Here is a 15,859-nt window from a genome sequence, read left to right as displayed (position 1 = left end):
CGGTTTTTTATTAAATTAAACGCTCATTAAGGCCTGTTTCACACTTGCGTCGGTACGGGTCCATCGCTATGCGTCGTGCCTACATACTGACGCACATTGTGAAATTTGTGCATGTCGTGGGCAGCGGATGCAGTTTTTCAATGCATCCGCTGCCCATTCTGAAGTCCGGGGAGGAGGGGGCGGAGTTTTGGCCGCGGTAGAAAATGGCAGACGCGACGGACGTGCCAACGGTCCGCCAAAACACGACGCATCCATTGCACGATGGACGCGACGTGTGGCCATCCGTCGCGATCCGTCACTACGTAATACAAGTCTATGGGTAAAAAACACATCCTGCGAGCACATTTGCAGGAGCTGTTTTTTTTACCAAAAAGACGGATTGCTAAAAACGCAAGTGTGAAAGTAGCCTTAGGCTGCTTTCACACTAGCATCGGTAAGGGGCCATCGCGCTGCGTCGCTAATAAAAGTCTATGGAGAAAAAACGCATCCTACAGACAACTTTGCAGGACGTGTTTTTTTCTCCACAACGACGCATTGCGACGTGCAGAAAGAGGCCTAATTAGAAACATCGGCCTTTCTATTATATATCTATGGATATATCTATCCATAGATATATTTATAGATAGATATATCTATAGATACATAGATGTATCTATCCATATATTTGGCTGCTTTCACACATCAGGTTTTTGCCATGAGGCACAATCCGGTGAGTTTTGAAAAAAACGGATCCATTTTTTTCCGCAGGATACGTTTTTTTCTCATAGAGTTGTATTAGCGCTGGATTGTGCCTGATGGCCACACGTTTCATCCGTTTTTTGCCGGATATGTCAAAAAAGCTGTTTCCGCTGGATGGAAAACACATACAGAGGAACGTTTTTTCTGTCCGGCGAAAAAACACACAGCGACGGATCCAGCAAAAAAACGTATGAAACTGAGCTGTGAAATGATGAATCCGTGCTTGGAATCCGTTTTTTCATGCATGTTTCCATTCAAATCATGCACATTTTCCGTTTATTTACTTATTTCAAAAAACGGCATTAAAACCGCGCATAAACCGCACCAAAAAAAGCATCAAAACTGCACCAAAAACTGCATCAAAACTGCACCAAAAACTGCATCAAAACCTAGTGCAGTTTTGCTGTTTTGGTGCAGTTTGCAGTTTTGTGCGGTTTTGATGCAGTTTTTGGTGCGGTTTTGATGCAGTTCTTGGTGCGGTTTTGATGCAGTTCTTGGTGTGGTTTTGGTTCGGTTTTGATGCAGTTTTTGGTGCGGTTTTGATGCAGTTTTTGGTGCGGTTTTTGTGCATGTTTTTGGTGCGGTTTTTGTGCATGTTTTTGGTGCGGTTTTGGTGCAGTGTTGATGCAATTATGGTGCGGTTTTGATGTGTTTTTTTTCACTTTTGATGCGTTTTTATGCAGTTTTTTTGCACGGTTTTGATGCATTTTTTAAATCGCTTTTTTTGCGGTTTTTGCACGTTTTTTAGGCGTTTTGGTGCGTTTTTGAAAGCAAAATAAAGATGTATTATTGAACAAAAAAAAAAAAGATTTGTGATGTCATTATTGTCCAACCTCCTCTTTTACATTTGTCCAACCCACAGTCCATTAAACACACAGATACAGTAGACAGATAGATGATAGATAGATGATAGATGAAATGGATAGACAGATCTACATATAGATAGATCTATAGATGCATACATCTATCTATTCATATATCTATCTGTAGATGTGTCTGGATAGATATATCTATTGATAGATGTATGGATAGCGTAGGGTGTGTGTCCACTGTCCGGATTACATCCGAATGAGCTGCAGATTGGATGCTGCGTACTTGTAGTCCCATCGGATGATGTCTGCACACACCCCAAAAGACCCTCTGCACAGCCCCGCACACACCTGAACAGTCCCGCACACACACGAACAGTCCCGCACAGGGCTGTACACATCTGAACAGTCCCAAACACATCCAAACAGCCCGCAGACCCCGCACACACCTGAACAGTCCCGCACAGCGCCGCACACATCCGAACAGCCCGCAGACCCCGCACACACCTGAACAGTCCCGCACAGCGCCGCACACATCCGAACAGCCCGCAGACCCCACACACACCTGAACAGTCCCGCACAGCGCCGCACACATCCGAACAGCCCTGCAGACCCCACCCGCACACACATACACGCACACCGTCACTGACCACACACTTCCATCCTCCCGAGCTGCAGCGTTTCTCGGACCCACATCCGCAGCAAAACTGCAGAACTTTTTTACATCTGCAGCTTTGCTGCGGATGTGCCCAACTCAATGAAAGTGTAAAGTTGCAGAAACGCTGCAGTTCCGCACAACAAGTCTGCGGCTCCCATAGACTTACAATGGTTGTGCACTACACTGCGGATTTGATGCAATTCAGTGCGGCAAAAAACCCTGCGGATCTGCAATCAAATCAATCAAATCCGCAACGTGTGCACAGCCTTAGCATTTAGTGAACCTAGCAAAAAAGCCAAGCAAAAAACAAGTGTGGGATTGCAGTTTTTTTTGCCATTTCATTGCACTTTGTATTTTTTTCACATTTTCTGTTACACGACATGCTAAAACCAATGGTGTCGTTCAAAAGTAGAACTTGTCCCGCAAAAGATAAGCCCTCACATGGCTATATTGACGGAACAATTATGGCTCTGGAAAGAAGGGGAGCAATAAACGAAAAAAGCTCCAGGGGTGAAGGGGTTTAGAAACATGGATATGGACATATCTATGGAAATAGACATAGATATATCTGTATCTATCTATCTATCTATCTATCTATCTATCTATCTATCTATCTATCTATCTATCTATCCCATATCTATCTGTCTATCTCATATCTATCTGTGTGTAATGGAGTGTGGGTTGGACAAATGTAAAAGAGGAGGTTGGACAGAAATGACATCACAAATCTTTTTGAAGATAGAGGAGGGAGAGGAGGGAGGGGTTTGGGTGTGTTTTGGAGTGGGTGTGGTAGGTTCGGGCTTAGAGGCCAGTGCAATGCATCATGGAACTTGTAGTATTAGAGCACAATATCTCAGGAGAAAGGAAGTTGTCGATTAACCCCATGAGAGCTGAATCCAGCACTAAAGATGTGCTGCTACAGCATGATAAAAGGTAATATTGCTAAAATAAACACAGTAGATGTTTTCAGTGGCACATAATAGCAAGATTTATGAAAAAAAAAAAAAAAAGGTTATAGTAGTGGACAACTTCTTTAATTGTGACGAGTGTTGAGCGATACTTTCCAATATGCAAAGGTATCGGTATCGGATTGGATCAGCCGATACCCAAAAAGTATCGGATATCGCCGATACCGATACCCGATACCAATGCATATCAATGGGACACAAAATATCGGAATGGTTCCCAGGGTCTGAAGGAGAGGAAACTCTCCTTCAGGCCCTGGGATCCATATTCATGTATAAAATAAAGAATAAAAATAAAAAATATTGATATACTCACCCCTCGGACGGCCCCTGGCTCTCACCGGTCCAAGCGTCTGCCTCCGTTCCTAAGAATGCAGAGTGAAGGACCTTCGATGACATCGCGGCTTGTGATTGGTCGCGTGGCCGCTCATGTGACCGCTCACGCGACCAATCACAAGCCGCGACATCATCGCAGGTCCTACACTCACTGCATTCTTAGGAACGGAGGCTGCCGGTTACATCGCTAAGGTCTAGGGTCCACCGGAGGGGTGAGTATATCCATATTTTTTATTTTTATTCTTTATTTTTTACATGAATATGGATCCCAATGCCTGAAGGAGAGTCTCCTCTCCTCCAGACCCTGGGAACCATACACTGGAAACTTCCGATTCTGATTTCCGATATCACAAAAATATCGGAACTCGGTATCGGAATTCCGATACAGCAAATATCGGCTGATACCCGATACTTGCGGTATTGGAATGCTCAACACTAGTGTTGAGCGATACCGTCCGATACTTGAAAGTATCGGTATCGGAAAGTATCGGCCGATACCGGCAAAGTATCGGATCTAATCCGATACCGATACCCGATACCAATACAAGTCAATGGGACTCAAGTATCGGACGGTATCCCTGATGGTTCCCAGGGTCTGAAGGAGAGGAAACTCTCCTTCAGGCCCTGGGATCCATATTAATGTGTAAAATAAAGAATTAAAATAAAAAATATTGATATACTCACCGCTCCGACGCAGCCTGCACCTTATCGAGGGAACCGGCAGCCTTCTTTGCTTAAAATGCGCGCGTTTACTGCCTTCCGTGACGTCACGGCTTCTGATTGGTCGCGTGCCGCCCATGTGACCGCGACGCGACCAATCACAACAAGCCGTGACGTAATTTTCAGGTCCTGAATGCCTAATTCTAGAATTAGGCATTCAGGACCTGAAAATTATGTCACGGCTTGTTGTGATTGGTCGCGTCGCGGTCACATGGGCGGCACGCGACCAATCAGAAGCCGTGACGTAATTTTCAGGTCCTGAATGCCTAGAATTAGGCATTCAGGACCTGAAAATTACGTCACGGCTTGTTGTGATTGGGCGCTTTGTGGTCACATGGGCGGCACGCGACCAATCAGAAGCCGTGACGTAATTTTCAGGTCCTGAATGCCTAGAATTAGGCATTCAGGACCTGAAAATTACGTCACGGCTTGTTGTGATTGGTCGCGTCGCGGTCACATGGGCGGCACGCGACCAATCAGAAGCCGTGACGTAATTTTCAGGTCCTGAATGCCTAGAATTAGGCATTCAGGACCTGAAAATTATGTCACGGCTTGTTGTGATTGGGCGCGGCGCGGTCACATGGGCGGCACGCGACCAATCAGAAGCCGTGACGTAATTTTCAGGTCCTGAATGCCTAGAATTAGGCATTCAGGACCTGAAAATTACGTCACGGCTTGTTGTGATTGGTCGCGTGCTGCCCATGTGACCGCGATGCGACCAATCACAACAAGCCGTGACGTAATTTTCAGGTCCTGAATGCCTAATTCTAGGCATTCAGGACCTGAAAATTACGTCACGGCTTCTGATTGGTCGCGTGCCGCCCATGTGACCGCGACGCGACCAATCACAACAAGCCGTGACGTAATTTTCAGGTCCTGAATGCCTAATTCTAGAATTAGGCATTCAGGACCTGAAAATTACGTCACGGCTTGTTGTGATTGGTCGCGTCGCGGTCACATGGGCGGCACGCGACCAATCAGAAGCCGTGACGTCACGGAAGGCAGTAAACGCGCGCATTTTAAGCAAAGAAGGCTGCCGGTTCCCTCGGTAAGGTGCAGGCTGCGTCGGAGAGGTGAGTATATCCCTATTTTTTATTTTAATTCTTTCTTTTACACATTGATATTAATCCCGATACCGATTCCCGATATCACAAAAGTATCGGATCTCGGTATCGGAATTCCGATACCCGCAAGTATCGGCCGATACCCGATACTTGCGGTATCGGAATGCTCAACACTACTCAACACTAATTGTGACACAATGTGTGGTGCTATTGGTGTGAAATGAAATGAAACTATGCAATTAAACTTTGAAAAAAGAAGAGGCTTTAAATCACGAGAAACAAGTAAAGGCTTTGCGAAGAATATTGGAGACATAATTCCATGTCAATCATCTGTATAATATTGGGCATGGAATTATAAAAAATCCTTCAGTACATGCTGTGGTAACATGCCATCTGGCCAACTTCAACCAAAGGATTCACACACCCCTAGCCAGTTGGTATGCAACCTTCTACAGGAAGACCCCCTGTGGATCCAAACCATGCGGCCTGAGTCCTTTGTTCAGCCAGCTAGGATTTCATAAAGGAGTTATGGAAATACTATATGTACATCGTATATATTTCCAAGATCCCCAGACCAGTGCAAATGCATGTCTGGGTCTTGAGTCATTCTAACCTGCACGGGAAGGGAGATACATAGAACAGCCACTAGCAGCTAAGTTGCAAAATACCGGATTACTCACCGGTAATGCTCTTTTATAGAGCCCACGACAGCACCCACTGAGAGAGGGGATCCGCCCCTGGGAACAGGAAACCTACAGAGAGATAAAAGGGGCGGCCCCCCCTCGCTCCTCAGTTGTTTTACAGAGAATAGGAGGAACCGCCGCCAGGTTTTTTAGTTTAACAGGTTCAGGCATATATACATATTTACAACTACATATCATTATATTGTATTATATACAACTCCCTATTAAGACACCACGTGTACTACATAAAGAAAAGGGAGGGAATCGAATGGGTGCTGTCGTGGGCTCTATAAAAGAGCATTACCGGTGAGTAATCCGGTATTTTCTATTCGCCACGACAGCACCCACTGAGAGATTTACAGAGATTATAGATTGGGTGGGTTAACTGAGCCGAGAACCGAAACCCCAAAGGTTAGATCAGAAGCAGCAGAAAGGTCTAACCTATAATGTTTATAGAAGGTATTAAGCGAAGACCAAGTTGCAGCCTTACATATAAGGTGTATTGGCACGTTCGCTCTCTCTGCCCAGGAGGTCGATAAGGCTCTAGTGGAGTGTGCTCCGATATGCAGAGGAGGATCTCTTCCTTTAGATCTGTACGCCAAGACTATAGCATCCCGGATCCAGCGCGACAGTGTGCTCTTTGTGACTCTGGATCCCTTGTTTTTCCCCTGGAAAGACACAAAGAGAGCCCTACTCTCCCTCCAGTCCCTAGTTCTATCTATATAAGTTAGAACAGCTCTTTTAACATCTAGGGTATGAAGCCTAGCTTCTTCTGGAGTTGAGTGGCTCTCATAAAAGGTAGGTAACAAGATTTCCTGAGACCTATGAAAATTAGTGGCCACTTTAGGGAGATAACATGGATCTGTCTTTAACACTATTCTGTCAGAAGTCACTGATAGGAATGGAGGATCTACCGATAAGGCATGGAGATCACTCACCCTTCTGGCCGATACTAATGCCACTAACAATATTGTCTTTAATGAGATATGCTTCAATGAGGCTGTCTGAAGAGGCTCAAAAGGGCTTTGTGTCAATGCATCCAGGACTAACGTCAGATCCCACTGAGGAATCTGCGGTATTTTAATAGGTTTTGATCTTTCGCATGCAGAAATAAACCTAGATACCCATCTATTGCCCGCAATGTCAGAATTAAAGAGAGCTCCTAGAGCCGAAATTTGGACTTTTAACGTGCTAACCGAGAGCCCCAAGTCCAGACCCCTCTGTAAAAATTCCAGTATTGCAAATATAGGAACCTCCGAAGAGATTTGTGCGGTATGAAATTCAAGAAACTTCTTCCAAACTCTAACATAGATTTTGGTGGTGGAAGGCTTTCTGCTTTTCATGAGGGTATTTATTAGTCCTCTAGAAAAACCTCTAAGCTCTAGTAACTGCCTCTCAAATTCCAGGCAGTCAAGTTCATTCCTTTTACTTGAGGGTGTAGGAACGGCCCCTGAGATAGAAGGTCCTTGGACTGAGGCAGAATCCAGGGGTCTGAAACTGACATCGCTCTGAGCCATGAAAACCATGGCCTCTTGGGCCAGAATGGGGCTATCAGCAGAACTCTTGCCCCTTCTTCCCTTATTTTTCTTATTACCACGGGCAGTAGATTCCATGAGGGAAACGCATAGGCCAGATCGAATGCCCACGTTATATGGAGGGCATCGAATATGTCCGGATGGTCCTCTCTGCATAGAGAGGCGAACGTCTTGACCTGACGATTTGCTCGTGTGGAGAACAAGTCTATCTGGGGTACACCCCATTTGGCTGTTATTAATTTGAAAACTTCCCTGTTGAGCATCCATTCCCCCTGGTGCAGAGAGTGGCGGCTGAGGAAGTCTGCACGAAAGTTGTCTATGCCTCTGATATGAACTGCCGACAAGGATAGTAGGTGACCTTCGGCTAGCTCCATGATGTCTGAAGCAATCCCCATAAGATTTTCCGACCGTGTACCTCCTTGATGGTTGAGATAAGCCACTGCGGTAGTGTTGTCGGAGAAGACCCTTGCGTGAGAGCCTTTCAGCTGAGGGAGAAAGTGGAGCAGGGAATAAAATACAGCTTTCAACTCTTTTTCGTTAGAGGAATTCTCAAGCTCAGCACCAGACCAGAGACCCTGGACTACCTGATCCTGAAAATGTGCCCCCCAGCCATCAGGACTAGCATCCGTGGTAACATTAGTGGACGAAGTAATTACCCACAAAACTCCCTTAGACAGATTGCCCCAATCTAACCACCATGCAAGGGAGTGTAACACCTCTGGCGATAAAACAACTGTTTTATCCAGGTCTCCTTCCCTTCGCAATATAAATTTCTGAAGCTGTCTAGTGTGGTATTGCGCCCATTGGACCGCAGGAATACAAGAGGTCAGGGAACCTAATAAAGACATGGCATTCCTCAATGACATACTGCGCTTACTAATGGCTGAACTCACTTTATTAATTATAGTGGTCTTCTCATCAGGAAGCCTACATATTTGGTCAACTGAGTCCAATAGGAGCCCCAGAAATTTCTGACATGTCACTGGCTGGAGTTTGGATTTTTCCCGGTTTATAATCCAGCCCAGTTTTTGCAAAGAAAATAATACTTCCTCTAACCTCTCCTCACACTGTAGAGAATTTTTACCTACAATCAACAGGTCATCTAAATACGGGATTACCAGTGTGTCCCTTACTCGTAGGAAAGACATTACCTCTGATAATAATTTGGTAAAAACCCTCGGAGCCATGGATAAACCAAATGGCATTGCTCGGTACTGTAGATGACATACCTCCCCATCTACAACTACTGCCACCCGAAGAAATTGCTGGTGTAACTGGTGTATGGGGAGATGGTAATAAGCATCTTTGAGATCCAATACTACCATGTAACAATTTGGAAATAAATTTTTAATAGCTGAACGAATAGATTCCATCTTAAATGTCCTGTGTTTTATAAAGGAATTCAGCTTTCTCAAATTGATTATGGTTCTGAAAGAGCCGTCGGGCTTAGTAATCAGAAACAGGGGGGAGTAGAAGCCCTTCCCTATCTGGGATGATGGAACCTTTATTAATACTCGTTTGGATATTAGTGTCTTAATTTCCGTTTCAAGGGCCTCCTGCTGAGGTCTAGATTTTAATGATGTGAGAAGGAAGGAATCTGGAGGTGTTTGAATGAGGTCTAACACGAGGCCTGAAGACACTAAATTGATGGCCCATGGATTAACCGTTATCTCCTTCCATTGCTTCACAAAGTGTAGAAGTCTAGCTCCCACTGGCAAAACGGGATCAATGGAATTTATCTGCTGGCTTAAAGGGGCGTTTATTGAACAAGTTCCCTTTTTGTTTAAATTCTTTATTAATGTTCCATCGATCTTTAAAGCCTCCCTTCTTGCCGAATGGTGGCTTCCTGAACGCCCTTCTGTAAGAAGGAATAAAGGGATTAGGGAACCCCTTTTTCCTCTCACCCGCCTTCTTGAGTATCTCGTCTAATACGGTTCCAAAGAGGTACTCACCCTGACAGGGTATGGCACACAACTTGGACCTGGACTGGGCATCTCCTTTCCAGTTCTTTAACCATAGGGCCCGACGAGCCGTATTGGTAAGACTAGCTGTTCTGGCCGCCAGACGGAGCGAGTCTATAGAGGCATCGGATATAAATGCAGCCGCCCCTTTAATTAAAGGAATAGCGGCGCGCAGTTTTTCCCTGGATACCCCCGCCTTGATGTTCTGGTCTAGCTGGTCCAGCCACACCAGCATAGACCTGCTAGTGGATGTGGCTGCAATTGCGGGTTTAAAGGCAGTAGCACAGGCCTCCCATGATTTTTTAAGGAGCGTGTCAGATTTTCTGTCCATAGGATCCGATAAGGAACCTGCATCTTCCACTGGTAGGGAGGAACGGCGGGAGGTGGATGCCACAGCTGCATCCACTTTAGGTACTTTAGACCAAGTGGTCAAGTCCTCATCGTTAAAGGGATACCGTCTTTTACATGAGACAGGTACAAACCCTTTTTGTCCTTTGCTCCATTCCCGTTTAACAAGGTCCTTGATGGCCTGATTTACCGGAAATACCTGGCCCTTTCTTTGTGAAAGACCGGCGAACATAATGTCCTGAGGGGTTTGAGGTTCCTTAGACTCTGACACCCCCATAGTACCTCTCACTGATTTAATCAGATTATTTACATTGTCCGTAGGGAAACAGACATAGTCCTCATCATCCGAGGAACCTGATCTCTGAGAAATGTCTGAGTTAACTTCCCCACTTTCAGCTGATGTTTCCGCTGCAGGTGAAGGTGTTCTCCTGGTTCTTTTCTCAATACTCCTATCTGGACTACCTCCCAAAGATTGAAGTTCTTCTCTTATAATGAGACGAATCTCGTTCATCCTAACCGAACTCTCCTGCTGCAAGGTATAATCTATGCAGCTTTGACATAATCTCTTAATGTATGAGTCTGGCAAGGGCTCTTTACACATCGCACACTGCTTGTGTCTAGTCTTCTCCGTCCGCTTACCCTATAAAACAGAAGCCGGAGAAACTACTATTAGCCATCATAACCCCACTTACTCCTTCACCCAGGAATAAGGTTTAAATACCGTCTGCCGGGTACGATTAGCTTTTGGCGAAGAGCGGCCAGATTTTTTCACAGATTTCTCAGTGGAGTCACTCATTTTCGAGTGTCCACTGCTTTTCTTTTTCGCATCACCACTAGGCAGGATTATATCCTCCAGTGGGCGCTCGATATCCTCCTGGGACGACATGTTGCGCACTGAGTCGTGCTTTAAACTGCCTTATATAGCCCCTGCAACTCCTGCCTGAGAGAACAGACCTCCCCCTTTTTTTTTTTTTTTTTACCTGACCGTTCTGGGAGTCCAGCGCTCCCACGTGCGTTCTGCAGTCTGCCTCAGCTGTGAACGCCGCTGCAACCATAACCGGTAACACCACAGCGCCCAAAGGCCGGTGTTCAGGCTGATTCTGTGCTCCCGGAAGTCCAACAATCCACTTCCGGGATGCCACGGGACTGCGCATGCGCGCACCTGTCGGCTGAAGCCCCTGCATACCGAGGCTGCCGCTGCAGCGCTGACACGTTACACGTCCCATAGGGGTAAGTTAGACAAACAAAACTTCTTACCGGACATAGCCGCAGGGTTCGTTACGTGGAGGTGAGATCTAACAGTGTCCCAGCAGGGAGACTGTTACCCATAGTTATACCAATGTATACCAGGATAGGGGGAAGCCAACAGGATATCCCCCTTCCTGAGCTTAACTCTGGAGCCCCTGCCGCTCAACAGAGACGAACAGGCGGCAGTCCAGGCAAGCTATCCTCTTCTTCCATAAGTCCACAGAGTTCTCTCTGAGGTGTTCCACCCGGGAACAGGAAACCAACTGAGGAGCGAGGGGGGGCCGCCCCTTTTATCTCTCTGTAGGTTTCCTGTTCCCAGGGGCGGATCCCCTCTCTCAGTGGGTGCTGTCGTGGCGAATAGAAAATTGTGTTTAGTCTCTATGAGTAGTGGTGCCAGAATCGCTGACCTAGGACCGCTCAGAAAGGAGCTATGATCTGTCATAGGTTTTGGGAGATTTATCTCCAAACCTCCAGGGGAGGGGATGTAGGTTCAGCCCAATAGGCAGGAGGGGAGTGACACAGATGTGTGCAGCATTTCCTATTGCTTTTTCTGTGGGAGGTCACGACACATTGCGTGATGACAAGTCACACATAGAGGGGACCACAAGCCTCTCATGTGGCTGCCCCTCCCCCGCAAGCCAGGCCTTTCATCTAACTGGTAACTGACTATATGTCCTGCTTATACATTTTGTCCTACCACTATTGTATTTGCATATCTGACCATTATATATTGTGATGCAGTGACCCCTGCTGCAACGAGGGCGCGGAGTGTGCTCCTTAGGATATGCATGGAGGTGTATCTGTGGTTATAATGGTGATAAGGAGATAGTGACCGGTAGGATTGTAAATGGCCGGTATGTGTCACAGAGGGAGTCTGCGCTGTAAGCCTGAAGTAATGTTCTTGTTCTGGGACGTGTAGTCCCTAGTGTTGAGCATTCCGATACCGCAAGTATCGGGTATCGGCCGATACTTGCGGGTATCGGAATTCCGATACCGAGATCCGATACTTTTGTGGTATCAGGTATCGGTATCGAAACAACATTAATGTGTAAAATAAAGAATTAAAATAAAAAATATTGCTACACTCACCTCTCCGACGCAGCCTGGACCTCACCGAGGGAACCGGCAGCGTTCTGTGCTTAAAATGCGCGCGTTTACTTCCTTCCATGACGTCACGGCTTGTGATTGGTCGCGTGCCGCCCATGTGGCCGCGACGCGACCAATCACAGCAAGCCGTGACGTAATTTTCAGGTCCTGGATGCCTAATTCTAGGCATTCAGGATTTTAAAATTACGTTCCGGCTTGTGATTGGTCGCGTCGCGGTCACATGGGCGACGCGACCAATCACAAGCCGTGACGTCACGGGAGGCAGAAAACGCGCGCATTTTAAAATTACGTCACGGATTGTGATTGGTTGCGTGCCGCCCATGTGACCGCGACGCGACCAATCACAGCAAGCCGTGACGTAATTTCAGGTCCTGAATGCCTATTTCTGCATTCAGGACCTGAAATTACGTCACGGCTTGCTGTGATTGGTCGCGTCGCGGTCACATGGGCGGCACGCAACCAATCACAAGCCGTGACGTAATTTTAAAATGCGCGCGTTTCCTGCCTCCCGTGACGTCACGGCTTGTGATTGGTCGCGTCGCCCATGTGACCGCGACGCGACCAATCACAAGCCGGAACGTAATTTTAAAATCCTGAATGCCTAGAATTAGGCATCCAGGACCTGAAAATTACGTCACGGCTTGCTGTGATTGGTCGCGTAGCGGCCACATGGGCGGCACGCGACCAATCACAAGCCGTGACGTCACGGAAGGAAGTAAACGCGCGCATTTTAAGCACAGAACGCTGCCGGTTCCCTCGGTGAGGTCCAGGCTGCGTCGGAGAGGTGAGTATAGCAATATTTTTTATTTTAATTCTTTATTTTACACATTAATATGGATCCCAGGGCCTGAAGGAGAGTTTCCTCTCCTTCAGATCCTGGGAACCATCAGGAATACCGTCCGATACTTGAGTCCCATTGACTTGTATTGGTATCGGGTATCGGTATCGGATTAGATCCGATACTTTGCCGGTATCGGCCGATACTTTCCGATACCGATACTTTCAAGTATCGGACGGTATCGCTCAACACTAGTAGTCCCACAAGTGTTTGTATAGTTGTGAAGGGAGGCTTACTGGTCTAGTTTGAGAGCTGGGCGGGTTGAACTAGCCACACACACCTCCCATCTATGGGAGTGGTTACAACTGCATAATGTAACCATGGTGTGGTCACAGGTTCGGTAGTGGTCTCTGTGGTCCCATTAATGGAGAGTGTGTAGATTCCTGGACTGCTTGTGTGTTGGGAGGTCCTGTGTGTGGACTGGATCCCTGAATAGCTCACTGTGAGGCCGTGCATCTGAAGACCGGTGTGTTGGGAGATCCTGGGAGTAGGATTGGATCCCTGATAAGTGCACTGAAAGACTTGTGTGTTGGACGGTCCCAGGTGGGGACGAATGTCCTGAACAGCACATGCAGTGACCTGTGTTGGAAGTCCTGGGAGAAGGACTTCCTGAAGATCACATGGGAAGGAGTGTATGCAGAGTCTGCAACGGCACTGCACTGGGGGAGCTACAGCCCATCTGGGGATCTGGACTGTCAGGTGGCCTAGTGAGCAAAGCATTGTCCGGGATGGTGATCCCATGTTGGCAGCTTCCCTGAGAGAGAGAGGACTGACAGTAGTCAGCGTGGCGTGTGGAGCAGGAGCTCCTGGAAGGTAACCCAGTGTATGGGGAACTGTGTGCACTGACAGGGGGTTAGTAATGAACTGTGTGGTCTGCCACGGTAACTGGAGAAAGTGAGGTCCAGCGTGTTTAGAGACTGCGAACCAATGTCGTGTGTGCTATATGAGTAGAGACATTGATACGGCGTATGGACACCCCCGGGAACTAGTCAAGGAGGGCTGGTGGGTGTAGTGTCTGAACTGTGAATTAAAGCTGTATATGAAGTATCTAAGTTAAAGCTGCAACTTAATGTCACCTGTTGGTGCCTCTTGTGTTCATGAAGTATATAATGAACTGTGCATAACCCGGTTTATGACTGCATAATAAACTGCATGGACTGTTTTTGTGAGAAAAACGTGCCTGTGTGACTGAGTCCCCCAACACATGCGGTAAGCGCTATCTCACAATATGTACTGTATACAGTGTATAAGTTTATTTGCATTTTTTGGTGAGAAATAAGTATTTGATACCTCTGGCAAACAAGATTTAATACTTGGTGGTAAAACCCTTGTTGGCAAGCACAGCAGTCAGACTTTTTTGTAGTTGATAATGAGTTTTGCGCAGATGTCAGGAGACATTTTGGTCTACTCTTTGTAGATCATCTCTAAATCATTAAGATTTTGAGGCTGTCACTTGGCAACTCGGAGCTTTAGCTCCCTCCATAAGTTTTGTATGGGATTAAGGTCTGGAAACTGCTTAGGCCACTCCATGACCTTAATGTGTGTAACGCTCATGCCCTGACTGGTTGGCACAAGGGTGGGGGTGTGGCCCCTCTGTGCCACAAATCAGACTACTCTGGAAGGGGCGTAACTAAGTAGCTTCCTTGGTGTTCACTGGAGCCTCTGATGGTAAGGTCAGACTTGTGCGGCAGGTAGCTACCAGGTACGACTCCAGGGTGGTGTCTGGCTGTGGCTGCTGATCCTGCTGGGGTACAGAACACAGGCAGGCAGGCATGGCTGAGACACTGGCAGGCAGGCCGGTATGGCTGAGATACTGGCAGGCAGTTGGGCACGGCTGAGACACTGGCAGGCAGGCGGGCACGGCTGAGACACTGACAGGCAGGCACAGCTGGCACTCTGGCAGGACAGGCGGACATGGTTGGTACTCTGGCAGGACAGGTACTGACTAGGTATGGACCGGAATACAGGCAGGTATATGGAAACAGGTAGGGACCTGTTCAGACAGGAGGGTATATGGGAACAGGTAGAAACCTGACCCGAAGGTTACAGAACGGAAGTAGAGCAGGACAGCAAGGAGCGGATGCAAACCAGAACCACAGGAGGCGGAGCTAAGAGCAGAAACATAGGAGGCGGAGCTAAGTGCAGAAATGTAGGAGGTGGAGCTAAGAGCAGAGCCGCAGGTGGCAGTGCTAAGAGCAGAACCGCTGGTGGCAGAGCCAAGAGCAGAACCGCTGGAGGCGAAGGCAAGAACAGAACTGCTGCAGGCGGAGCCAAGAGCAGAACCGCTGGAGGCCGAGCCAAGAGCAGAAAGGCACAGAGCCACAGGTTGTAGTGAGCAGAGCAAAGAGAGGCAGAGCCACAGGTTGCGGTGGGCAGAGCAGAGCCGTAAAGTGCGCAGCAGAGCAGAAAAGAGCAGAGCTGCAGGTTTGCGGCAAGCAGAGCAGAGAGGCGCAGAGCCACAGGTTGCAGCAGGCATAGCAGAGCTGCAAAGTGCACAGCAGAGCAGAGCTGAGCCGCAGGTTTGTGGCGAGCAGAGAAACGCAGAGCCACAGGTTGTGGTGAGCAGAGCAGGAAGGAATGGACATAAAGGTACGCAGTGCTGTGTGGGAAAGGCAAATAGACAAGGAAACATTTGGAACAGATATAGACCAAAGTACAGACAGGATCAGGAACGGGACAAGGCACAGAGACAAGAATTCAGACCAGGGTACAAAGCCCCACTGGGTGGCTGAAACAAAAGACACAGGTTCAGGCCAGGGTACAAAGCCCCACTCGGTGGCTGAGACAAGAGACACAGGTTTAGGCCAAGGTACAAAGCCCACTGGGTGGCTGAGACAGGACAGAACCTG

This window comes from Ranitomeya variabilis, chromosome 2 (genome assembly GCF_051348905.1).
Source record: "Ranitomeya variabilis isolate aRanVar5 chromosome 2, aRanVar5.hap1, whole genome shotgun sequence".
NCBI classification, from domain to species: Eukaryota; Metazoa; Chordata; class Amphibia; order Anura; family Dendrobatidae; genus Ranitomeya; species Ranitomeya variabilis.
The sequence above is the reverse complement of the archived record's forward strand: the minus strand, read 5'-3'. Positions refer to the sequence as shown.